Source organism: Gopherus evgoodei, chromosome 1 (assembly GCF_007399415.2).
Source record: "Gopherus evgoodei ecotype Sinaloan lineage chromosome 1, rGopEvg1_v1.p, whole genome shotgun sequence".
Taxonomy (NCBI): domain Eukaryota; kingdom Metazoa; phylum Chordata; order Testudines; family Testudinidae; genus Gopherus; species Gopherus evgoodei.
Window position 1 is genome coordinate 39,371,821 of NC_044322.1, and position 27,384 is coordinate 39,399,204.

At 42.7% G+C, this 27,384-nt stretch overlaps 1 protein-coding gene across 1 annotated transcript in view; it reads right to left on the reverse strand.

Annotated features, from left to right (window-relative positions):
- SPATA13 (spermatogenesis associated 13) overlaps positions 1-27,384 on the reverse strand; it is a 288,804-nt gene that overhangs the window by 169,793 nt on the left and 91,627 nt on the right. The window lies entirely within an intron of this gene.

Consider the following 27,384-nt stretch of genomic DNA (forward strand, 5'->3'; position numbering starts at 1 on the left):
ATACTGTGAGCAAGGTCTCATTTTGGCAACTCATGTGGGCAGAACTAGAAGGAGTATCATGGTTTTTTGCTTCCAATCTCATGCTTGGGTGGAGCAGTGCATGTTGGCATTTGTAATCTCTGCAGGCTGCACTTCCTAGAAGCAGGCATAAAGCTGTCCTGCAGAGGCTCAGGAGCATGAATACCAGGGTCCAGAACATGTGAAGAAGCAGGGCACAAACCCCAAATTGTCTATGAGTTCCATACTTAGATTTCACCAACCAATCATCAAGTGTAAACTCCTCAGGTGCTAGAACAGCCTTAACATGGAGTCCCAGACAGTCCCCTTGGATACTCCGATCCATCTTGCCATACATGTAAGCTCACCTTTGTGATAGATGGTCCCTTACACCACGAATCACAGCACTATTCAGGTTATTCCCAGTCACTCACCTCAGGTCCACTGCACTTGAGATCTCACACCAAGACAACGCTTGTAGCCAATCCTATAATAAACTATCCAAAGATTTATTAAATAGGAAAAGGAAAGGAGTGTTATTTACAAGGTTAAAGCAGGTACACATATACACACACAAATGAGTTACAGAGTTAAGTTCAAAAGCTAATAGAAGCTTCTAGAATAAGCAAGCTCTCTATCTCCCTTAGGGCTAACCTAGGCTAAACAATGCAGAATCTCTTGTTTATGCCTAGAAAACCTTGCCCTTGAGAGTCCCAGCAGCAGAGAAATAGTTTATTGTTAGAGGTTTTGCCCCATTTCCTGAGCTGTCAGTTCAGCTGATGAGAGGGGTTCACTTGCATGTCTCCTCTTCATGACAGGAGGCAGAGCAATCAAAGTCTTTTGTCCTCTGATGTTCACAAGACACTAGAGCCTCAGAGTTACTAACACCAGAGCTATGAATTGACCAGTCAACCACACCCCTCATTTGGAACAGGAAGTACGCAATCAGGCAGCAGCAGAGACAAAAAATAAACGCACAGTACTGTGTTAACACAAACTACTAAAAAATTAAAGGGAAAGTTATAAAAAAGATTTGACAAGATAAGGAGACAATTTAAATAAAACAAACATAGAAACAAAGATGGCTAAAAGTGGCATTTTTCTTCTGCATAGTAAAGTTTCAAAGCTGTATTAAGTCAATATTCAGTTGTAAACTTTTGAAAGAACAACCATAACATTTTGTTCAGAGTTACAAACAACCTCCATTTCTGAAGTGTTTGTAACTGAGGTTCTGTTGTAGTTCTTCTGGTGTTGATGAGCCTTCTTTGCTGGATAGGAGATCGTAGCTCCTGTTGAAGACTAGTATTTCACATATTAATGCTTCTCTCTTGTCTGATGATTTACAGTTACAGAGCAAATGCTTAAATATTACCTTTTAGCATAGGATACAGATATAAGTAAGATTAATGCATGCAGCAATTTACAAGCATTCCATAAAGTCTAAACTCTAAGCACATTTTTATAAAACTAATACCGATTTTAACAATACTAACACATGGGTGAACCATAATGGTTCCAGCTATGTATTGACACCTACAGGCCTTGGCATGAGCTGGCACCTGGTCTGCCAGTATCACAGGGGTGTTTTATTTGCAAAGAGTTGCCTTCTCTATCCCCGCATCTACTCTAGCGATACCATCATAGGACCCAACCATACCATCAGGGGTTCATTCATTTCATTTCATCTACTAACGTGATAGATGCCATCATGTGTCAGCAATGCCTCTCTGCCATGTACATTGGCCAAACCGGACAGTCCCTATGTAAAAGGATAAATAGACACAAATCAGGCATCAGGAATGGTAATATACAAAAGCCTGGACACACTCACTGGACATTCAACAACAGATTTTAAAGTAGCCATCCTTCAACAAAAAAACTTCAAAAACAGATTTCAAAGAAAAATTGCTGAGCTACAATTCATTTGTAAACTTAACAGCAACAATTTGGGCTTGAATAGGGACTGCGAGTGGCTGGCTCACTACAAAAGCAATTTTCCCTCTCTTGGTATTGACACCTCCTCATCAATTATTGGGAGTGGACACATCCACCCTGACTGAATTGGCCTTCATCACTGGTTCTCCACTTGTAAGGTGACTCCCTTCTCTTCATGTGCCAATCTGTATTTATGCCTGTATCTGTAATTTTCACTCCATACATCTGAAGAAGTGGGTTTTTTACCCACAGAAGTTTATGCCCAGATAAATAGGTTAGTAGTCTAAGACCCTGATTCTACAAGTGCTTACATATGTCCATTATTTGACTCATGTCAATAGTTCTTTACCCCAGTGGAATGATCCAAATGAGTAAATTTACATACATGCATAAGTATATGCAGGATTGCGGATTGCATGTGGTGCATAAGTTCTTGTCAAGTTGCTAGCGAGGCCCTAGGCTGAGGAAAGTTTAGACTCTGCTTCTTTCCAGTCTATGAAAGAATTCATACTGTGGTCTTCTCTGTCAATCCCACAGCAGTGTCTTTAGATTTTCAGATGTAGCATACAATGTCCTCTAAAGCTGGAAACAAAACAAAAGCAATTGTGAGAGGCAGAGGTGTAGCAAGCGCCCTCCGTACCCTCCGACCGGAGAGGGCCCCACAAGGAAGGGGGCCCCTAAAAGTGGCAAAAAAATGTAAAGGTATAACTAGGTAAGTGACATTTATTGACGCCATTGCACAATCCATGTCGGTTTTACTGACAAAACCGTGAAGTCATTATGATACATCATAATGCTATTGGCTACATCAGTTGTCTGTTGGTCAGTTTCGAATTTTAGTTGGACCCATTCAAAGAATGTGTATTTGCGTTCATAATGGCGGTCGGCGGATAAATGTTATTAATTTAGTTGTTTAGTTTTTTATGGTTTCCAACTCAGAAGCGTGCTTTGTGATGTCTAAGAGAATGTATAAGAGCGGAGCCAGTAAACGAAAGGCAGCAAAAGATGCTGAGAAGAAACTTGAGAAAATTCCAAAGTTGTCAACGTATTTTGCGCTGCAATCCAACGTACAGGTACAGGCACATGAAACGGACAGCGCTAGCAGCGACGAATCGTATCCAGAGGTATCCAGAAGTGCTTCAAGTGAGGTCGAAGGTGAAGCCAGTTGTTCTACCAAACAAACTGTGACAGATATTCCAGCTGCTGCCGGGAAAGAAGTATCTGAATCTGAACCACTGACTGATGATCCAGGAGATTGGCCGTCTATAATATCGGACAGGCAAGTGTGTGACATTGTTGCACGTGGCCCACTGCAGCAGAATGAAAGTTACAAATTTCCATTTAACGAGGAAAGACGGAGGTTCACAGGTACTCATTTCTATCGAACCATGGCAAATGGCGAGAAAATAAGACATTCATGGTTAATGTACTCAGTTCAGAAAGATGCCATTTTTTGTTTTTGTTGTAAATTATTTGGCACTGGCGACATATCGCTACGTCGTGGAACATCTGCTTGGAAAGCACTGTCAAAAAGACTTCAGCAGCATGAAACAGGCAAAGGTCATCAAGACTGTATGGTGAAATGGTTTGACCTTCGGTCAGGCATAGTAAACCGTACATCTATTGACCAACTCGAATTGCAGGCTTTTCTGAAAGAAAGAGATTTCTGGAGAAATGTTATCAAACGCATGGTTGATGTCATTATTTTCTTGTCCGAAAGAAACTTGGCATTTCAAGGAAGTAATGAGAAGCTCAGCGATCCTTCGAATGGCAACTTTTTGGGACTGTTTGAATTGCTTGCAAAGTATGATACTGTCCTCAGCGAACTTTTACAGAGGATTAAGAAGGCAGAGACACAGGTTCAGTACCTCAGTCCACAGATCCAAAACGAGCTGATTCAACTTGTTGCCAGTAACATTCAAGAGGCCAACATAGCACAGCTTAAAAAAGCAAAATATTATTCAGTTATTTTGGACTGTACTCCCAATGTGTCACATGAAGAACAGATGTCTGTGGTGTTACGCTTTGTTGAATGCAACGGTGAAGATAGTGTCAATATTCGTGAAGCGTTTGTTGGTTTTCTTAATGTTCATGATACAACTGGCAAGGGCTTATTGGAAGCGTTTCTTGAAAAGGCAAACAACTTAGGAATAGACATTGCTGACATGAGAGGCCAAGCTTATGATAACGACGCAAATATGAGAGGAAAGAATAAAGGAGTTCAAGCCCGCATGCTAGAAATAAATGACCGTGCCTTGTATGTACCATCTGGAGCTCACACTTGGAATCTTGTGATCTCAGACACAGCAAAGTCATCGAAATATGCCGTTGACTTTTTCAGTCTGATTAACAGAATATACGTTATCTTTTCTTCTTCACCTTCACGTTGGGATATACTTCAAGAACATATGCCAATATCTGTTAAAGGGTTATTGGACACTCGTTGGGGTTCGAGAATTGATGCTGTGAAGCCATTGTGTTATTACCTTGAAGAATTGTGCAATGCTTTGTCATCTTTGCGAGAATATGCGCTCGAAAAGAAAGATGGCAATACAGCAACAGAAGCCGGTGCGCTTTTAGACCATGTTACTACGTGGCCTTTTGTTCTGACTGTGTACACGTGGTACGATATACTATTTCACGTCAATAAAACCAGCAAATTAATTCAGTCACCAGATGTGTCAATTGACGTATTGCAGGCAGAAGTTGGTGCTACAATGAAGTTTTTGGAAGACTATCGAAATACAGGATATAACTCTGTGGTCACAAACGCACGTGAAATAGCACAGCATATGGGTATTGAGCAGGTGTTTCCAGAAACCAGGGTGCGACGTAAGAAGAGAATGTTTGATTACAAATATGCTGATGATTCGAGTCGTCTTTCTGCCGAAGAAAAATTCAAATCGCAGTTCTTTCTTGTTCTCACTGATCAGGCCATATCTTCTGTTTCGTCGTGATTTGATCAACTCGTGGAGTGGTATAAGTTGTTTGGATTTCTGTACAACGCTAACCGCCTGAAGCAGAGTCACAGAGAAAATGAACTGGAGAATCACAGTAAAAATTTTGAAAGAAAAATGGGAGACATTGATGCCAATGAACTCATAATGGAATTGAATCGTTTTATTTATGTCATCGAGAAAGAGAGAGGACTTGTCATGGCAAATAATTTTTTAACGTACATATACAAGAACAGCCTTCAGGAGATATACCCGAATCTTTGCATTTGCATCAGAATTCTTCTGACCACACCAGTTACTGTCGCTGGTGCTGAAAGGAGCTTCAGCAGAATGAAACTGATCAAGAATATCCTGCGCTCAACCATGACAGATGACAGGCTTTCTGCGCTTGCAGTTATCTCAATCGAAAACAAGATTGCCAGATCTCTGAACTATGACGCATTGATTAACCAATTTGCGGAGAACAAGGCTTGAAAGAAGCGCTTTGCGTAAATATGGAATACATGTACACTGTAGGCCTATGTATACACAATATGAACCCTGTATATTGTATAAAATAAATACCGCATTCCAATTTCTGTATTGTAAGGGGCCCCGGACATATGTTCAGAGGGGGCCACGTTCTTTGTTGCTACAGCCCTGGTGAGAGGGACAAATTCATTGCTAAAAAAAAGTGTGTGGGGGGGGGGGTGAAATCAAGTCAAATAGAAGAGACAAAGGAAATCTAAATACAGAGGTGGGTGAAGAGGAGTTCCATCTGGGAGGCTGGCCACTCAAGTGATTTAAATTACTATTAAAATGCCAGGCAATCAATCACACTATATAAAATTCATGAGGGTAGTAATTCCTCCTTAAGTTATCATGCAACAATGCAATTTGTTATACAGTATCAGTGCCTTCACCAAATACAATTTCACTCAATCTACCTTTTGGATCTAAAACTTATTATTCAGTGCTTGAATTAGACAAACTGCGAAACGTTTTCCACAAATATGTATTCACATGTAAAGACAGCAGCTTTGTTTCCTTCTGTGTTTTCAAAACTAGAAAGCATTATATGAGACCTACATATTATTATTCTTGCAAGGAACTGCTTGAAATCAGATACAAATCAACACTTATTTTCAAAAGTCATTCAACAAATAATTTTGAATGAGTACATCCAAGAAAATTGCAACATGTCCATGGACAATTCATGAACAGCAAGAGGGAATATTTATCACAAATTATTTCTTATCGATTATTTGCCCAGCTCAATTTAATGCATGCACTTCTGGGATTGGTCTTTGATTGTCATCTTTGGTAAGCAAGCTCTTTGTACACAAAAACATTGTCCCTTTTCTAAGTATAACCATCTGAACTCCTTTAATCCTCAGGCAGTCACTAGATGAGAAATCCTAATTTGGTAATATCAAGTACTGGCAAACATTCTGGAGCTATACTGTAGTTTGCAAAAGTTGTGGGTCTCGTATTAATAGTAATTTCAGCTCACGTGCTAATCCTGCTGTTGCTCTACACTTCTATTTGGCAACAGAAATCAAAATCAATTTTTCCATTGAGAACCGCTTATTTAGAAAAATCCCGGCTACTGGGGAACTGAGATCTCCTTATTTTAATTGTACTTTTATGTTGGTTTTTAATACCCACAAGAATGATAAAGCATCTATCCCCAAACACTTAAAACTAGAATGTATATTAGATACCCAAACTCTTGAGCACTGTGGTATTAGCAGTGGGCCCCTGGCTAAATTTCAAATTAGGTGATTTAAAACTTCTGGGAGGAATTTAGGCAGAACATAAAAGGGTGCCTTATTTTTCTTCACTCCTGTAATGATCTGTTTTGTAGTAGTGTTGGGGCTGTGAAACAGCTACTATTTTCCAACAATGGTGTGTCAATTGTGCATGTTTCAGCTCATGTGTACACTCAGGCTAACACCCAAACTGTTGAGAACAGTGACATAGAATCCTCAGTGACCAAAAGTTATCAGGACATTAGGATTCTGATCTTCCAAAAGATGGAGCCTTCAGCATCCCAAAACTCACTTACTCTATGCCAAGGCATTGACTCCAAAGGGAAATGCCACCTACTAAATAACTGACACCACTTCCTGCTGAATTATTGGGATGAACTCCTCTCTTCACTAAAATCAACAGCAAAACATCCATCATCCTCAGTGGGGCCAGTATTTCACCCTTGGCATTTCTTGATGATATGCCATTTAAGTACTGTCCCTGATTAAACTTGTGATCTCTGACCATTGTAGCCTGGCTGTAGAGTGGTTCACTGAGGTATAAAATTATGTATGATATACTACAGTCAATATCACACAGGAACTTTTGTTTGTGTCCCAAGTGTGACAAGTAGAAAGCGTTCCCTTAGGTCCCTCAGATGGTTGCAGTTGTCATAGTTCATACATAGAAAATACCAGGGCCAGTGTGGCAAATATAAATATCTTTTCATATCAGAATAGGCCAAAATGTCTCCCCGTTTTTCTCCTGCTCTTATAAGAAATCAACAGACAGGGGATAATGGTTTCTTACAGAGGCTTGTGACTTTTTCAAAACATGCGTGTAACTAAGTATGACTTGATTTGTTTTTTAATCTAGTCTAATGGAATATTTATAAAGTGTTACAGAAGTAACACTGGTCACTCATTTGCTGGCACAAATTACTTAACAGTGTCTCTTATTCTACAGTGAGTTCTCTCATATTCTACAGTGAGTTCTCTCAGCATAGCCCCAGTAACCCCTAGACTTGCTTACCCCTGATATAATGAGTAGCAACCTATGGCACTCGTGCCGAAGGTGGCATGCAAGTTGATTTTCAGTGGCACTCAGACTGCCTGGGTCATGGCCACCAGTCCAGGGGGCTCTGCATTTTAAATTTAATTTTAAATGACGCTTCTTAAACATTTTAAAAACCTTATTTACTTTACATACAACAATAGTTTAGTGATATATTATAGACTTATAGAAAGAGACCTTCTATTCCTGGCATGGAAAACCTTAAATTAGAGTGAATAAATGAAGACTCGGCACACCACTTTTGAAAGGTTGCCGATCCCTGCATTATATCCTGTCAATACAAATCATACCAATGCAGTCTTCACCTTCTTGTGGCACTGCATGGGGGAACCACTGCAGGACGAAGCCAAAACAGCTCTTGCAGTTTAGACTAATTTTACACAAACAGGCTGACGTGATGCAGAAAATCCATGTTGTGAACTCCCACACACATAAGTAATGTACAATATGTACAGTATGACTAGTACTCTAAGGTAATAATGTATAGGCAAAAGGCCCTCAGTTAAGGCTCTCCTGAGCCTTCCATTGCATGGTGGGATCAGACACTAAGGTCTAGTCCCACCATCCCTTTCCCTCTCCTAAGGCAGGATCCAGGGACGCCCACCATCCTCCAGTCTTTTCTTAAGATTATCCTCTCAGTACTCCTGTGTGGTAGGGCAGCACTAATATCCCCATTTTACAGATAGGAACTGAGACACAGAGACTAAGTAACTTGCACAAGGTCAGACAGGAACTCTGTAGCAGATCAGGGAATTGAACATGAATTTCCCAAATCCCAGGCTAGTGCCCTAACCACTTGATCATCCTTCCTCTTTTCAACCTGGCCATGACTCCATTGTTTTCAGCTTTGATGGATTACCACCATCTGCTGCCAAAATGGCTTCTTTATCGTTGGTGTTGCTAACTTTGCGCCAAAGTGAAGAAAGCACAAGCCCTATGGTGGCCTTCCTAGTCTGCAGAAATGCCTGTAACATTATAACCACAAACAAAAAATCTCCATATTGCTACATTTGTTTCACCCAAATGTGAAGGTGGGAAAGAGAGTGGCTTAGGTGTGGCGACAGCCCTTCTTTCAAAGACAGTGGATTTCCTTACCCATTCTACAGCTAGGGAAAACTACATTTCAACAAAGCAACAACCTGCCACTTAAGTGGAACTGTAGGCTGTTCACAAGTCATTTGGGCTTCACCAGTCACCTTTTCTTTATATGGTTCTGGTTCATAGCATGCAAAGTGAAGGAAAGATTAGTACAGGACCCCACCGTCTCCAAAAATCCCTCTTTGTTTTTCCATATAGACAAAATTGTGATACAATATACTAAACTGGAGAGCCCAGCCCCACTAAGACCTTTGTAAGAAATTCTAATTTATTTTAAGGTATTTCTAAATGTTCAAGGAAAATGCCTGACTGCTCTGAAAACTGAAGTAATTCACTTGTCCCCCATCAATTTAGCTGACAGCATCAATTCATGAGACAGACAGGGCGGGTCAGGTAATCTCTATTGTTGGACAAACTTCTTCAGGTCTGGGGAAGAAAACATTGTGCCCAGACCTGAATAACGCAAAAGCTTGTCCTTTCTGCCAACAGCAGTTGGCCCAACAAAAGAGATTACCTCATCCACCTTGTCCGTCTCCTATCCTGGGATCAACACCACAAACATCATCAATTCATTTCACATGAGCTGTCAAAGAACAGATATTAACAACTTGCAGCCACTACTGGCCTGGTCCAGATTCAAACCAGGGCCTTTCCACTCAGTTCAGCCAGTTCCTCATTATGGCATGACTAGCGATATTGGATCATAGCTGTCATATTAAGATACAACACCTCATGGTAAAGATGCAGCCATTGAACTAACTGAGGTTAGTTATTAAACAAGCTGAGCTTTTAAGCAGTGAAATAAAGTATGTAAAATAGTCTCTAATAAGGCACACTCTATCCCCAGATGCCACAGGAACTTCTCAGACCAGAGGCGGCTCCAGGCCCCAGCACGCCAAGCGCGTACTTGGGACGGCAAGCCACTGGGGGCGCTCTGCTGGTCGCTGCAAGGGCGGCAGGCAGGCTGCCTTCAGCGGCTTGCCTGCGGAGGGTCCGCTGGTCCCGTGGCTTCGGCGGACCTCCCACAGGCATGGCTGTAGAGGGTCCACTGGTCCCATGGCTTCGGTGGACCTCTCACAGGCGTGCCTGTGGAGGGTCCACTGGTCCCGCAACTTCAGCCGTCCGTGTCTCAGACTCTCTCTGTTGAGTGGCAACTTTGCATGATTTTACATTCCCGTCACCCCACCAATACAGTCTCATATTGCAATATTATATACAGTACTTCTCTAGCTTTAGAGGGGCCAGTAAGGAACAGCAGTCTCCATTCCTTGAGATCTAGGCTCAGCTATCACTGATTACTCCCCAAGGTCCTGCCTGTGTCTGTCTTATACCCCTCAGCTGATGGGCTAATCGGTTCACCAGCCCTTCCAGCCTGATCAGCTAGCATATCCCAGTCAACTTCTCCAGGGGAACTGATGGGTGCCTAAGGGTATGTCTAGACTGCAATTAAAAACCCATGGCTGGCCTGTGTACTCTGACTCAGGCTCATGGAGCTCAAGCTAAGGGGCTGTTTAATTGCAGTGTAGACGTTCAGGGTTGGGCTGGAGCCCGGCTTTTGGATCCTGCATGGTGGGAGGGTCCCAGAGCTCAGACTGAAGCCTGAGCCAGAACATTTACACCACAATTAAACAACCCCTTAGCCTGAGCCTGCTAGCCTGAGTCAGCCAGCTCAGGCCAGCTGCAGGTGTCTAACTGCAGTGTAGACATACCCTAAGTGATCAGAGCACTGGCTCACCTGTCAGCTTTCAATGCTCTTGTCACACATTTATTTACACACATTATCCCAAAGAGATCCCAGATTAATGAACCAGCTCCAGTTGCAGTCCACATCCTTTATCCTTATCCTAATAGGTACTATGGAGATATATTAATATTTATATCTAGAGATGCAACCTACCCAGGAAACTGGAGTGGGAGTCAGGAGACCTGCATGATATTCCTAGCTCTTCTCTGAGTTGTGTAAGGGCTAGTCACAGTCTAGCCCCAAGTTTGGCTGGATAGGATAGAAATTCAGGGCCACATGCCACCAGTCACGTTGACTACTTGCTGGGTACTCACACTCAGTGTGAGCTGGGTAGCAGAATTGTGTCATCATTGAAATGTACTAGAATATTCTAGTGCAGTGGTTCTCAGACAGGGGTACGTGAATCCCAGGGGGTAAGCAAAGGTCTTCTAGGGGGTACATCAACTCTTCTAGACATTTGCCTAGTTTTGCAACGGGCTACATAGAAAGCACTAGTGAAGTCACTACAAACTAACGTTTCATACAGAGAAAATGAGAAAGTAAGCAATTTGTCAGTAATAGTGTGCCTGTGACACTTTTATATTTTTGTTGGATTTTGTAAGCAAGTAGTTTTTAAGTGAGGTGAAAGTTGGAGATACGCAAGACAAATCAGACTCCCAAAAGGGGTACAGTCATCTGGAAAGGTTGAGAGCCACTGTTCTAGTATATACAAAAGTCTTCCAGGTCTTTGGTAGAACCAGCTGGATGTTGTTACCCAATGGCAATTACCTGCAGTAGACATACGTAAGATTTGGAATTCCTGAAATCTGATGCTTGAATTTGTTTTAAAAGCTTCTACAAGCTGGAAGTTCAGGTCTGTTTCAAAGCAAGATGGATTTTTAATCACTACAGATAGAGTTGTATAAGACTCTCTTTTTCTTGCCTCCCACATAGTTCATTCCCTCTATGATCAAAGCCTAAGTTTCACAGAAAGAATAAAAATGAGTAAGCTCGAGAAGGCCTAGTTTACAAAAAATCTGCTATCCCATGCACCTCCCGTCACAGGCTCTGCAGCGCAGTATCAGAATTTCTGCAGTAGTTGCCGCAAGCACATTGTTCTGGGCTGAGGGACCACAATTGCAGGCATAGGGGGGAGGCAGTGCTCACGGGGTGCATCTTTCCATTCCCCTCCCAACCCTGGTCCTTCAGTGCTGTGGTCTGAGGGCAGGTATCACCCTTCCTCCCCAAAGGCAGTGCACCCCATTGAGGACTAGCATCCCTCCCTTGCAAAGCCAGGGCAAAAGCCCTGACCTCACCCCCCCGAATGGAGCCAAAGCTCCATGTCCCCATCTTACCATAAGCAAGGTCCCCCTAGCCTCTGCCCCCCAAGACAATGGTGGCAGGGGGTTGCTGAGGTCCCTCGGTGTTGCCTGTCACCAGGTGGCAAAATGGCTGAGCAGGCCGGCTGCTGGGGACAGGCTGAGGATGCTCCCGCTGGCAGCTTCATGCTGCACCCTGGCAAAGGATAGACTCATAGACTCATAGATTCTAGGGTCAGAAGGGACCAATGTGATCATCTAGTCCGACCCCCTGCACAAAGCAGGCCACAGAACCCTACCCATCCACTTCTATAACAAACCCCTAACCTATGTCTGAGTTATTGAAGTCTTCAAATTGTGGTTTGAAGACCTCAAGCTGCAAAGAGTCCACCAGCAAGTGACCCATGCCCCACGCTGCAGAGGAAGGCGAAAAACCTCCAGGGCCTCTGCCAATCTGCCCCGGAGGAAAATTCCTGCCTGACCCCAAATATGGCGATCAGCTAAACCTTGAGCATGTGGGCAAGACTCATCAGAAAAGAATTCTCTGCAGTAACTCAGATCCCATCCCATCTAACATCCCATCACGGACCACTGGGCATACTTATCTGCTGATAATCAAAGATCAATTGCCAAAATTAGGCTATCCCATCATACCATCTCTTCCATTAACTTATCCAGCTTAATCTTAAAGCCAGATATGTCTTTTACCCCCACTACTCCCCTTGGAAGGCTGTTCCAGAACTTCACTCATCTAATGGTTAGAAACCTTCGTCTAATTTCAAGTCTAAACTTCCTAGTGTCCAGTTTATACCCATTTGTTCTTGTATCTACATTGGTACTAAGCTTAAATAATTCCTCTCCCTCCCTAATATTAATCCCTCTGATATATTTATAAAGAGCAAGCATATCCCCACTCAGCCTTCTTTTGGCTAGACTAAACAAGCCAAGCTCTTTGAGTCTCCTTTCATATGACAGGTTTTCCATTCCTCGGATCATCCTAGTAGCCCGTCTCTGAACCTGTTCCAGTTTGAATTCATCCTTCTTAAACATGGGAACCAGAACTGCACACAGTATTCCAGGTGGGGTCTCACCAGTGCCTTATATAACGGTACTAACACCTCCTTATCTTTGCTGGAAATACCTCCGCCTGATGCACCCTAAAACAGCATTAGCTTTTTTAACGGCCATATCACATTGGAGGCTCATAGTCATCCTGTGATCTACCAATACCCCAAGGTCCTTCTCCTCCTCTGTTGCTTCCAACTGGCATGTCCCCAATGTATATCTAAAGTTCTTATTATTAATCCCTAAGTGCATGACCTTGCACTTTTCACTATTAAATTTCATCCTATTACTATTACACCAGTTTACAAGGTCATCCAGATCTTCCTGTATGATATCCCGGTCCTTCTCCGTGTTAGCAATACCCCCCAGCTTCGTGTCATCCGAAAACTTTATTAGCACATTCCCGCTTTTTGTGCCAAGGTCAGTAATAAAAAGGTTAAATAAGATTGGTCCCAAAACCGATCCTTGAGGAACTCCAGTAGTAACCTCCTTCCAGCCTGACAGTTCACCCTTCAGTACGACCCATTTTAGTCTCCCCTTTAACCAATTCCTTATCCATCTTTCAATTTTCATATTGATCTCCATCTTTTCCAATTTGACTAATAATTCCGCATATGGAACAGTGTCAAATGCCTTACTGAAATCGAGGTAAATTAGGTCTACCGCATTTCCTTTGTCTAAATAATCTGTCACTTTCTCAAAGGAGGAGATCAGGTTGGTTTGGCACGATCTACCTTTAGTAAAACCATGTTGTAATTTGTCCCAATTACCATTGACCTCAATGTCCTTAATTACTTTCTCCTTCAAAATTTTTTCCAAGACCTTACATACTACAGATGTCAAACTAACAGGCCTATAGTTACTCAGATCACTCTTTCTCCCTTTCTTAAAGATAGGAACTACATTAGCAATTCTCCAGTCGTACAGTACAACCCCTGAGTTTACCGATTCATTAAAAATTCTTGCTAACGGGCTTGCAATTTCATGAGCCAGTTCCTTTAATATTCTCGGATGAAGATTGTCTAGGCCCTCCGATTTTGTCCCATTAAGCTGTTCAAGTATGGCTTCTACCTCAGATGTGGTAATATCCACCTCCATATCTTCATTCCTGTTTGTCATCCTTCCATTGCCCCTAAGCTCCTCATTAGCCTTATTAAAGACTGAGGCAAAGTACTTATTTAGATATTGGGCCATGCCTAGGTTATCCTTAACCTCCTTTCCATCCTCAGTGTTTAGCGGTCCCACTTCTTCTTTCTTTGTTTTCTTCTTATTTATATGGCTATAGAACCTTTTACTATTGGTTTTAATTCCCTTTGCAAAGTTCAACTCTACTTGGCTTTTAGCCTTTCTCACTTTATCCCTACATGTTCTGACCTCACTAAGGTAGCTTTCCTTGCTAATCCCACCCTTCTTCCACTCCTTGTAGGCTTTCTGCTTTTTCTTAATCACCTCTCTGAGATGCTTGCTCATCCAGCTTGGTCTACAACTCCTGCCTATGGTTTTTTCCCCCTTTCTTGGGATGCAGGCTTGTGACAGTTTCTGCAGCTGCAGCTTAAAGTAATTCCAGGCCCCCTCCGCATTTAGATCCACAAGTTCTTCAGTCCAATCCACTTCCCTAACTAATTTTCTTAATTCTTTAAAGTTAGCCCTTTTGAAATCAAAAACCCTAGTCCCAGATCTATTTTTGTTTATCCTTCCATCTAGTTTGAACTGAATTAGCTCATGATTGCTCGAACCAAGGTTGTCCCCTACAACCATTTCTTCTATAGGGTCCTCACTACTCACCAAAACCAAATCTAAAATGGCATCCCCTCTTGTCTTCTGGCTGGGGAGGGCACTGTTCACAGCCTACAATGGAGAGGGGGGTAGCTCCTAGCATAGACAGGGGAGACAGGAGGTGAGAAGGGGGCAGGTCAGTGCGGAGGGAGGTAGTCCCCCAACGCCCCACTGCAAAACAGCACATTCACACCCTACCGCCAGCAACCAAGATGGAGGGAACAGCTCAGTGCAGGGGGAGGTGTCCCTGATACTCCCCAATGCAAAATAGCAACCTTCCCCCCCACACCACCTGCAAGCCAGACAGTGAGAAAGGGAGGAGAAAACCTTCCAGCTGTGCCTCTGCTGTTCCCCTGACCCCAGCTTCTCCCACCCCCTAAAAATTCCTCTCTTTCAGATCCTCCCACCAAGTTCCCCCATGCATGCTCTCCATGCAGGCTCTGTCAGGCAGGACAAGTGGATGGGGCTGTGTGCCCCTGGAGCTGTGCTGAAGGACCAGGGTTGGCAGGGGAGTGGAAAGATGCAGTTTGGAGGGGGTGGCCAATGGCCCTATATGCCCCCTGCCAATCTCCGCCTCTGACCAGAATCTATCACACTGGTGACAACAAATGCCTGTTGTGACATGAAAATATTGGTTTGGAAATTACATATTTACTGGTCAAATTCTACCTTAGGAAATCATGATTCCTTTGCTTGCAAGAGTGCAAAATTAAAGCTCCGATCCTGCAAAAACTTAAGCAACTTAACTCACATGGAGTAGCCCCAGTGAGTTCAAAATATTCAATATTTAATAGGATTTTTCTCGAAAGCAAAAATCCAACTGCCAGCAGCTGCAGCTATACTTGCATCACATCCTGAGAGCTGTGCGGAGGCAGGAAGATCTTTCAGTCTCCCTTCAGCTAGTGTAAATACTCTGAAGCTCAATGGAATGAAAGCTGCCTTCCAAGCTAAGGCCATGTCTATGCTACAGCTTATGTCGGCATAATTTATGTTGCTCAGGGGTGTTAATGAACCACTCCCCTGAGCGACATACGATATACCGACATAAGAGCCAGTGTGGACAGGGTTATGTCAGCAAGAGAGTTTCTCCCACCAACGTAGCTGCTGCCGCTCATGGGGGTTAGCATAGTCAAGCTGAGAGGAGAGCTCTCTCCCATTGGCTTACTGCAGCCGGATACATTAGTGAACTTACAGTGGCACAGCTGCACCGGTGAAGCGCACCACTGTAAACTCTCTAGTGTAGCTGTGCCCTTAGATTGTAAGTAGAGGCATGTGCCAGAATTTAAATTTGACCCCTTTCTGTGCCCCCCACCCCACGGGCTTGCTCTTCCCACCCAGCTCCTGCAGGAGTTCTCTTTCCCCCTCCTCTTTACTTCCCTGCTCCAGCCATGGCCCTGGCAGGAACTTGCCTTACCCTCCCCCACCCCGCCCTGGCCCCGGGAGGAGCTCATCTTCCCCCTGCCCCAGCAGGAGCTCGCTCTTCTCTGCCTCCACAGCCCTGGGACTGGAGAAGTTCTGTACCCTGCATAATTACTGCGGGGGAGGTTTTCCTCCCCTCCTCCCACAACCTGCCATTGCAGGGGCCTGACACATTGTTAGTACCTGGGATCTCCCATTCTCTCCCCATGGCACACAGGTTAGTGTCCTCTTGACTGGAGTGCTTTAGTCTAACTAAAGTCTGTGTGTTTAAGATAGGGGTATGTGGGTGAAAAACCATGGCCTGTGATGCACAGGAAGTTAGACTAGATGATCTAATGGTCCTTTCTGGCCTTATTTTTAAAAGAAGCAGAACTGTCTGTGCAGGCATGCATGAAACATGTTTACTTCACCCCCTGTTTGTAAAGGTCACATGTACCTAATGCCATGTGTGACAGCACATGGATATTTTTTCCACCCAATAATAGTGTGTGACATTTTTTGGGGAAAAAAAAAAGCTAGCTCAAGTGCCTCCTTTACTTTTCACACTTAATCCAGATTTCTGATTTTATACTCCAGCCTTCTTCTTCTTGTCAAACGTGTTGCTAAGTAACAATGTAAAACAAATGATTTAAAACAGGTTTTCAGGGGGAGGGCGGGAAATCTGGCTGTTGTGAAATATCACAATTCTAGTTGCAATCTGTTTTTCTTTCCTCATAAGAAGAGGAAAAATTCTCTTCAAAGCATTAGCCAAGAAAACATCCTGTGTTTAGAGAACATTATACAGATGTCACATAGATAGTTGTGGATTTACTCAGAACGGCATGAATGGGCTCTGTGGTAGACCATTATAGAATACTTTATAGAACCATTAGAGAATAATTAAAATGAAGAAGATGGCTGGGATTTTAACTGGATCTCTGAACTCCTCCAACAGAAGCACCTGAGCATACCAGATGGTTACTTAACCAATTATGTTATAATGGAGGAGATAGAACATAAGCAGTTAAATGCCAACGTGCTCCTAGCCACAATTCAAGTAGCATGCCACTCTAATAAACGTTTGGCTGACTACAATATTTCAAAGCAGATGACACAAGCTTTTGGTCTTGTGGCTCAGTGACTCTTTCTGATGTCCCACAGCTACTCAGGGCAGCTCGGAAGCAGTTGCATTTTAATCCACATTGATTAATGATACAAAAATGAGTCTTTCTGACATCTGTAATTTTGTTCTGCCAGGAAATGATTGAGGAGGAGGGGGTTTCATCCCAATATTTCAAACACCCAACAGTCCACTATAACAGAGAGTTAACCATCTTCTGCAGCAGATGAGATTAGACCTTAACTTGTTTTCTTTAATTAACTCCTCACTAGGTTGCTCCATGTTCAACTGGCACCCCTCTGGTCAGGGACAATAGAAATGCTCCCAGCTCAGATTGGGTTTCTGTCACTCCTCCTGAACTTCTTTGGAAAGCAGTGCTCCATGCTAGTCAGGTCACAGTTTTCTCACACTGACTGTGAACACTTTTGGAAAGATTGATTTGCCTGACATTGGCAATGAAAGCTGAATATACCAGAAACCTGTAGAAGGACTAAGCATGCTAGTGAGTCACAACGATCAGCAAAGATAACATTTGGCAGCCCACACCATTCTCAGCTATTCAGAATAAATGCCTTTCGAGGTTTCATTTCCATTGTTTACTCTCCTGGATTTCATAGTTTATCATTAATGCCTTCAGACTTCCAGTTCCCCATTTACATTTTGGTTTTGCCCTACGTAGGCGTAGTTTCTTCTTGTCCACAGTACGTGCTTAGACTGCACTGTAGACCACAGTCTGCTTATAAATTAGTCTTTAACTTACAAGGTTGCCCTGTTAAAATAGCTCATTTAATATAAGACCACACAGGAACATGGAATGTTTTCAGGGGATGGGACTGAGAGTTGACTCTGTGGTTATTACTATCTAGTGCAACATCCCTGTGGGCTAGGTCTCTACAACAAAGTCCACTGTACACAACTGAGGATTAACCCAAAATACAGTATAGCCCCGGTACAATTATGAAGAAGTTAAAGCAAAAATTAGGAGAAAAGCTTCCCAGGCAGGGATAGATTGAAGCCCACATCAGTCAAAAATACAGGACACCAAAATGGCTCTTGAGAAGGAAGGGTCAAGGGTGAGGAGGAGGAAAGTAGGGATGCTGGGGTAAAGAAATCCACACCCACAACCTTGTGTGAGCTTGTGATTCTGGAAAACAAAATCCACAAGGAGAAGTAGAAGAGAGTGCCTATAACATGTTTGACTTGATGGTCCCTTTCAGTGCCCTGGGAGGCCTTACCTGAGCACAAAGGCAGAAGCAATCAATTTGTCTGATCATGCCTTAATCCATTGTTGGTCTCAGGCTTTTCACGCTGACCCACAAGTTCTCAGCAATGCTGAAACAAGCAATCTGGTCTTGAAAAAAAGAACAGAATTTGGACTGACTTCTCCACTCATTTATATTTGTGCCAACTATGCTCTTATCCCCACTGTAGCTGTACATGAGAACAGAACTTGTCCCCTGGCAATCACAGAAAGATAATGCAGAATTCCTTCAGATGGGAAGCTTGCACATTATCAGATCTATACAGCCTGATCCAAAGCCCAGCAAAGTCAATGGAAGTTGTTCCATTTACTTCAGTGGCTTTGAATCAGGTCCATAGTCACACTGGAGCATCTACCATTTTACCATGAACTTCTGTGTAATCCTCGCTGGTTTCAGAAGAGCTACAAATTGACAGCTGGTGCAGAATCCAGTGCGGTAGTTTGCAGTAACATGTTATCCATTTATTCAAGTGGCAAAGATTCATTCTTATCAGAATCCTGCCGACCAGAGGTAGTGGAATCTCAGTGTCTACTAGTATAGGCTGAGTTATACTCTTCCAAAAGTAACAGCAGCTTATACAGGAGCACTGCACTCAGAAGCATATAATTACATGTCACTCATGTTAGCACCTTGGTCTTAGTACCTGTCAGGATTTGCCTCACACCAGCTTGAGACAAAGACTGTCCTATGTGGTAGGTTTGTACAGTCTTGCAGGTATCATCTACATCACAAAATGTCTGTGCTCACAGACCTCATTTGAAACACAGGCTCAGCCTTCGTGGGTTTAACCCAGGGAATGGTCAGCATGGACCAGGGAAAGACTGTTGGAACCCCTCTTGAAACATGCCTAGTTTCATGAATGAAAGTTTTGGTTGGTCCGTGAAGGTCAAGGAAAATGTTTTTAACCAGTCAAGATTAATGTGACTTTAAAAATGGTTCGGCAGCTAACATGGTTTTGGTTTTGTAACACAGGCAGGTTTTAACCCATTGGCTCCCCACCTTTTCAGGCATCTGTACCAGTTTACCAGGCTAACATCCCCATTGGATTAACTACTCCCTGATACTTTATATTCAGTTGTAAGAACTCTACCCTGCAATGGAATATGGACTTCTCTAATCTGATTGTAACCATCGTGTGTGGAGCATTCCTCACTCCACTGTGGCTCAGCATACGAACAATCACATGAGAGATGCACGGTGGCAGCACACTAGGAAACATCATCTTTAAGTCAGGGAGCAAGAAGCTTGAAGTAACAGTTCGAAGAGCCTGAAGCACCAGTACTGATCTCTATAACAGGGTCAGGAGTCAGTGTTTTATTTCACCATTATACCAGAGAGCTTTACAGCCAAGAATGTGATTCTGGATGCAAAACAGAACCTCCCTCTGAGAAATCAAGCTTGAAATTGTAGAACCTTTATGCCCAGAGGCCTGCCTTTTACTAATGGCTCCCTATTCCTTTAACAAAGGTAGGCGCCTCTGTTCTTATAGTGATAGGAAACTACATACACATTTCAGTCTATCTGTCTAGGTACTTGAACTCTGTAATATCAGAACGTAATAGAGGCGCTTCTTGAAATGATGAGACATGGGAGCAGAAAACCTTTCTGAGAAGCAGTGAAAAGAGCTCACTAATGGGGTCTCGAAATCTCTGACACGTAAAACTGTCTAGAAAGCACTTCTTTAAATTAGGGTGCCATCCTTCCCAATGGATGGTGATGGTATTGGTAAGAATCTGGCCTTGTCTACACTAATGCAGTAAGCACAGGGAATTACCTGGTCCTGTATTAGGATGTATCCACTGCTTCAGCTTCTCCTCTGGCTAGGCTGGTGCACTGACACTGAATGACAACTGAGCCTGGGGATGGCTGAAAAACTGGACATTGCTTTTTGTTTGGACTTCTTGTTGCCCCAGCAGGGAATAATTTTTGCATTGTCAGAGTGCCTAAGTACTAAAATCACCATCTAAACTTCCAAATCAACTGTCTACCCAAAGAGAAACTGAGGCACCAAGCAAGAGGAAATGGAGCAGCATCCCCATTGTGACACCAGGTAAGCTGCTGCTATCTCACTCAAGTTAAAGCAGGCAACAAACATCTTCACCTAGACTGTATTCTTCAGAAGCATTCTGCATCACCATCCCACATCTGCTAAGTATATAAGTGAACTGGGATCTCTCTGGGAGGGGTTTCATAAACAATGGTAAAAGTGGCTATGCAGAGCCACTCAGAATCAGAGGGGGGATGCACACACCACTAATGTACATGTTTCTCAGTAAGAATAGAGAGCCTCTCTACCTGACCCTGAAAATTATATCATCTGGGCACCACCTGAACACATCCAGGACCCTGCCCCCATGATCCATTAGGGCTTGCATCACCACTGGGTAGTAGCACATTCTGCTAATGTACATCTGGGCTTATTGGGGGAGGAGGGGATGGCACAAGATGGGCACATCAGTTCCTTTGATGGCTCCTACATTGTTTAGGAATCCAACTAGTTGAAATAATCCGTTAGTGATCTTTGACATATTGGCCACTTTGACCCAATGCCCCTGCAGCACAAGAAGTATCACAATTCACACACTCCCTGGCAACAGCACTTACCATTGATTTCCCAACCCCACATTCATGCCCAAGTGACTGGTAATTATGCAGGAAAGCCAGCTTCCGCAGGGCGATCGCTAATCTAATTTCTCTGGGAAAGAGTGCTCCCATCATGGCGATCCTGCAAAGAAATGTTGGGTCTGGCTCTTCAGAGAGTTACAGAAATGGTATTTCCCTTCAGTCTGAAGTTATTCAGCTATTGATAATTGTTCAAGGTTCAAAACAAGCGTCCAAGGGACACTTGTCCCATGAATCTGTCCAGACCTAAACATGTGCTAAACCCAGCAAAAGTCTCCCTCAAGTTCACGGAGCTGGACAAGATGCAGTAAAACTATCAAATGCAGATATTGCATTCCAACACTGTACAGGTCATTCTAGAACATCCTCAACCAGCTTGCTGCAGCCATTTCAGCTGTCTTGTGACTGCTTTCTAGAAGCTCCACCAGAAACTTTTCTTGTTCAGCAAATAGCAAGAGTTGACTGTTCAGCCTGGCCTCCATAAAAAGAGGATTTGGAAATAGTGCCATATCCAAGGGCTAATGGGACTTTCCCAGGCAACTATGGCCTTTTGACCTCTTTTACCCCCGTAGACGCCCTGTATTCCTAGAAGGTCTTTCAAAATCTCCCAGGAGCCACAGCTTCAGGGAGCTGTGCCAGAAACTCTCAGATAGGAACTCACCGAGCAGAGCAACAGTGTAGTACATCACAATCATGAATGCAGGGCAAGACTGCAAGCACAACACTCCCACTAGCATGCACAGCCTGCACTCTTGGTGCTTACCTCAGTGCTATCCCACTGGCTTCCTGTTTCTGACCTTTACTTATGGAAATATTATGGGATGGGAAGAGATCACCAAATGTCTAAAGCAAGTCCAATTTTGGTGGAGGTATTTTTCTGTTTCATTCATTCTCAGCAGTAAGACTTGTGCTGTACCATTCTGCGATTAGGCCCACATAAGTAAATAAAACAAGGCCCAAAGAGAAGAAATGTAAACTGGAGCTATGATCACCACAGAAAGCAGCTGCCTCGTGTGACGGTCTTCACTCCATTTTAATCGGGCGAATGTTTACTGGCGAATTGTGACCTTAATTCCAGAAGGCAAATTTCAACAATAAATATTGATTTAACCTGTAGTCTGTATGGACTTCCTCACTTCTTATTGTGAACTGCTATGTGCTGTTTAACAGTTGTAGTGGTTCATCCCAAAGGAGGTTATGTTTTCAGATGGAAATGAACCTTTTGTATGGTTTGTATGTCAGTTTAGCGTTCTGATGTGCTATGGGATCCTTCTGGGTGACAGGCACCACGTTGATCATGTATTAGTCATAACTCAGAATTAGAGCTGGAAGAAAAACAAGGGTTTTCTTCAGCAGAAAATGTTGACAATTTTTTTTCATTTCATCAAAGATTTCAGGGAAAATGCCAAATAAATAAATAAATAAATAAATAAATAATTAAAGAAAATATTTTGAGTTTCAACAGATATACTGCAGTTTTCAGGCTGTTTGTTTGTTTACAGGGTTCAGAAAAGAACTAGATAAATTAATGGAGGATAGGTCCATCAATGGCTATTATCCAGGATGGGCAGGGATGGTGTCCTTAGCCTTTGTTAGCCAGAGGCTGGAAGTGGGCAGCAGAGAATGGATCACTTGATGATTACCTGTTCTGTTCATTCCCTCTGGGGCAACTGGCATTGGCTGCTGTCGGAAGACAGGAAATTAGGCTAGATAGACCTTTGGTCTGACCCAGTATGGCTGCTTTTATGTTCTTATCCATTGGTTGTTGACAAAATATTGAAGTTTTCTGCAGAAATCAGACTCTTTTAATGAAAAATTTTGTTTTGGAAAAGCACAATTTTTCATCAAAAACAATTTCAGTGGAAAATCTTCTACCAGCCCTAGTCAGAATACAAGTGAGTTTTCCTTTTTCTTTCTTTTTTAGTTGAAAAATGTATTAAGGAAAGCTTGACTTCAGAAATATAAAGTCCTCTAGAAAGAGTATTGATACACATAATTATCCACCCCACAAACAGTTGCCGAGGTTAGCATTTGGTGAATGTTTCAAAGATGCATGGTAACTAGAAGTAAATAAATCAAACCTACTGAACATACACCATGGGTTAGTACACCCACTATGTAAATGTGTCTGTAAAGAACCTTCCACCTTGGCCTACCTACTTTCTCTTCAGTCATCTGATAAACAGTAGGAGTCAGTCCACTTCCTAATGCCTGTTCAGGTCAGTCACAGAAGAAGTAGAAGAACTATCAAGTAGTTCATAGAACACTAGGGCTGGAAGGGACCTCATCTAGTCTAGCCCTCTGCTCAAAGCAGGACAAATCCCCAGACACATTTTTACCCCAGTTCCCTAAATGGCCCCCTCCAGGCCTGAGCTCACAACCCTGGGTTTAGCAGGCCAATGCTCAAACCACTGAGCTATCCCTCTCCCCAATAGGACATTGCTTGCACTCTGCTGATTTCAATCTGGCTCAGAGTATATAGGGTTCACTCAGTCATCAATGAAATGCAGCTGGTTTTATGGGTGGAATGGAATAGACTTCTGTACCCGCAACACAACACAAAAGTTTTTGGCAGGGAAATCAAAAGCATAGTGTCTTCAATTAAAACTACAGGGATAAACAAACACACATGGAATGCATTTATCTAAGCCGGAATTTAGCCAGGTCAAGGCTTAATAATACCCTTACTCTTACAAAAAGTGCTATGGGTTCCTTGTTTACTACAAGTGGGCACGGCCTCAGTTTCACATCTCATCCCAAAGCTGGCACCTCCAGAAGCATGGCGGTTCCCATGCTTGTAATCTCATCCATGCATCTACATAGAAGGAAATTTCTTTGCTGCCTCAGATGCAATTCCTCCCGCTAACAGATAAGAAAATATTAAACTTCCCTCTGACAAATTCAGCGGGCCCTGTTATTCGTTAGCCAGCTTGTATCTTGCGCCCCAGGCACACAATTCATTGATTTATTACTTCCTGTCATAAGCTGAAAAACTGGCCTGACAGAGACAGCTAATGTGGTCCCAGTTCTACTACAAGAGACTATAAGAACTGTGAATTATTAATGTTGCACCCTCCCCACTAAACTTTAAAGAAGACACAAAGCTTCAGTTTCAATATTCTCTTCCCACACTGCATTCTTGCGAGCTTTAAAAAACTATGGTAGAGTTCATATTTCCATTAAATGTGGAGTGAGAGAGGCAACTCAAAACATTAAAGAAGGATTCAAACACAACAACTGGTTTTCTGGTTGATGATTAATAGATGTTAACCAAAGGAGCAGAATTTTTTTTAAACACTTTTTAAATATTCTTAAATATCCAAAAATATCAATGAACCAGTCTAGTTCCATTGCACCCAAGATGTGTACCTAAGAGAATATACTTTATGTGTAGAACCAAAATTTCTAATTTAGTTACACTTTAAAACAAAGTATTTTAAAACAATTTCCTCCTTTACTAACCTACCTAGAAATGTATTCTGGGTTTCCCTTGCAACACCTTTTACCATTTAAAGCAGTACAGGCACTAGTGCTGGTTCAGGCGGTCATAAGCAGTGATGGGTAAACCACCCAAGGGTCAGAGCTTGAGTTTAGTTTGGATCAAGCAAGAATGACTTGAGGCAAGTCTGCCAAGTGGCCACCTACAGCTCCACACACACCTCTGGGATACCAGAATGGCACTAGAATACTCATGGTCACTCACCAATAGGCCAGTTCCAAACTGCTCTTCTCCAGTGCAGAGTTTCTGTTCACTTCTCTGTCTGGTGGCTACACATGTGATCAGAAACTGGAGGTAGAAATGATGTAGATGGGAAACTAAGGCCTGGTCCACACTACACAGTTAAATCGATTTAAACAGTGTTAAATCGATTTAACTCTGTACCCGTCCACACTACAAGGCTCTTTAAATCGATTTTAAGGGCTCTTAAAATTGATTTCTGTACTCCTCCCCAACGAGAGGAGTAACCCTAAAATCGATATTACTATATCGATTTAGGGTTAGTGTGGATGGAAATAGAAGTTATTGGTCTCATTCCTTTAATGTAGCTACCCAGAGTGCACCGCTCCAGAAATCGATGGTAGCCTAGGACCATGGACACACACCACCGAATTAATGTGCCCTAGTGTGGACGCATAAAATCGATTTTATAATATCGGTTTTATAAAACCGGTTTTAGTAATTTCGATTTTATGCTGTAGTGTAGACGTAGCCTAAGTGGGACAGTAAATTGGGAGGGAGGAAGGGAGAAGACTGTAATGGGGGAACACCAAATGCTATTTTCACTTAGCATGTGCATGAACCTAGGGCCAATACTGTGGATTAGCAAAGGAACTGGACAAGACTCAACAGTTCCATGAAGGTTTATGTAAACAATTTTCTTGCTTTGGCTTCCCATTGGTAAGAGGCCCTTGAATTCCACATTGACTTCAGGATTCAGATAAAGCCAAAAGCTGAGAGTAAAACTCATCTGAAATCACTGAGTTTTACAAAATTTCCACCAAAACCTTTGTGGGCTTCAAAACTCATCCCAGTTAAGGAAACTTTCATTTGTAAGAACATAATGTAAGAACAGTTTCATTCAGACAGCCTTTGACCTTGATGTGAAGCATTGGGCTCCATTTTTCTTTTATCTGTACAAGTGCAGTCACATCTAGTTAAGATTAGATAGGGGGCCAAACTGAACTTTCTGGCAGATCCCAGTTCTAAAAAGGACTCAACAAACCCCCTAGATTTTAGTTTCTGGCAAATGCAGGCCTGCATCTGATTTGCATTATGGGCCTCTAACTGAGATGTCACTACCTGCTGAATGGCAAATGAGAATCCTGTACTACATCTAAACGAGAAATCAGCTTTCAAATCTTTTGTGCATTTGACATTTTAAAACCTTCTCCTTTATATTCTGTTACTGATTAAAGTTTTTAAAGAGTTTGTTTTCTAAGCTTTGCAGTTCACCATTTGAATTCAGATTTTTAGCTGATAGATAAATAGGTTCCTAAATTCATCAGTGGAATACATCAAACACGATGTTATCAATGAGCTCTCCTCCCCCAAGGTATTCCTGGTGGTACAATCTAGAACTTATTCTCTGTATAAATCTAAATTTAAATAATTCACCAAGTAAGATTATATTCCTCTTTTAGTGATGGAGAAACATTTTTTCCCAGTGGTCATAGACAAGATTTCTCCTGATGTTAGCAAAGTTTTATGAATTAATAAATACAGTCCTACTGAGAGAAAGCAAAACCTTCAATTGACAATAATTTTCAAATGGCAAAAATCAATACTCTTTTAGGGATAAACTGACCCACAGATATTCGGTTCAGCTGATCAAGCTGCCGGTTAGGACTCTTTCAATGCAGAGAAAGGTGTGACATGATCCAATGGCCGGAAGTTGAAGCTAGACAAATGCAGACAGGAAATAAGGTGTACATTTTTAACAGTGAAGGTAATTAACTGTTGGAAGAAAATTTTAAGCAGCATGGTGAACTCTCCATCACCAGCAAATTTTAAATCAAGATTGGATGTTTTTCTAAAAGATCACAGAATCATAGGATGTGCGCTAGGAATTATTTTGGGGGGGTTCTATGGCCTGTGTTATGCAGGAGGTCAGACGAGTTGATCACAATGGCCCCTTGTGGCCCTGGAATCTATGACTGTGAGGGCTGGTCTACACTAGGGGGGGAAATCGATCTAAGATACGCAACTTCAGTTACGTGAATAGCGTAGCTAAAGTCAAAGTATCTTAGATCGAGTTACCTACCGTCCTCACGGCGTGGGATCGACGTCCGCCGCTCCCCCTGTCGACTCCACTACCGCCGTTCGAGTTGGTGGAGTTCCGAAGTCGACAGGCACTCGTTTGGGGATCAATATATCGCGTCTAGATGAGACGCGATATATCAATCCCCAAGAAATCGACTGCTACCCACCAATATGGCGGGTAGTGAAGACGTAGCCTGTGTGTGATGGGGTGCACAAACTGCACACTGAGCCCACACAGGCTTATGGACAATACGGGGCCCAAGTAGCCCAGCCCCTCCAGACATGCAGAGCATGCTCCAACAGGAAGAGTATTTAGCTTGACCAATCAATAGCCAAATTAGTACCTCCATGTTAAGGATAAAGAGGGCTGCAGCCCACAGCATACAACTCTGTAGGCTGAACCTACCCTATACCAAAGACTGGCCACCTCTAGGATATTATTTAAGAGCCTCAGTGGGACCCTGTATACTTTTTATAGCTTAGGTTTATAGCTATTTGTGGCTATTGAGGAAAAAAGCTGTTATTTCACTCCATCCCTGACAAACA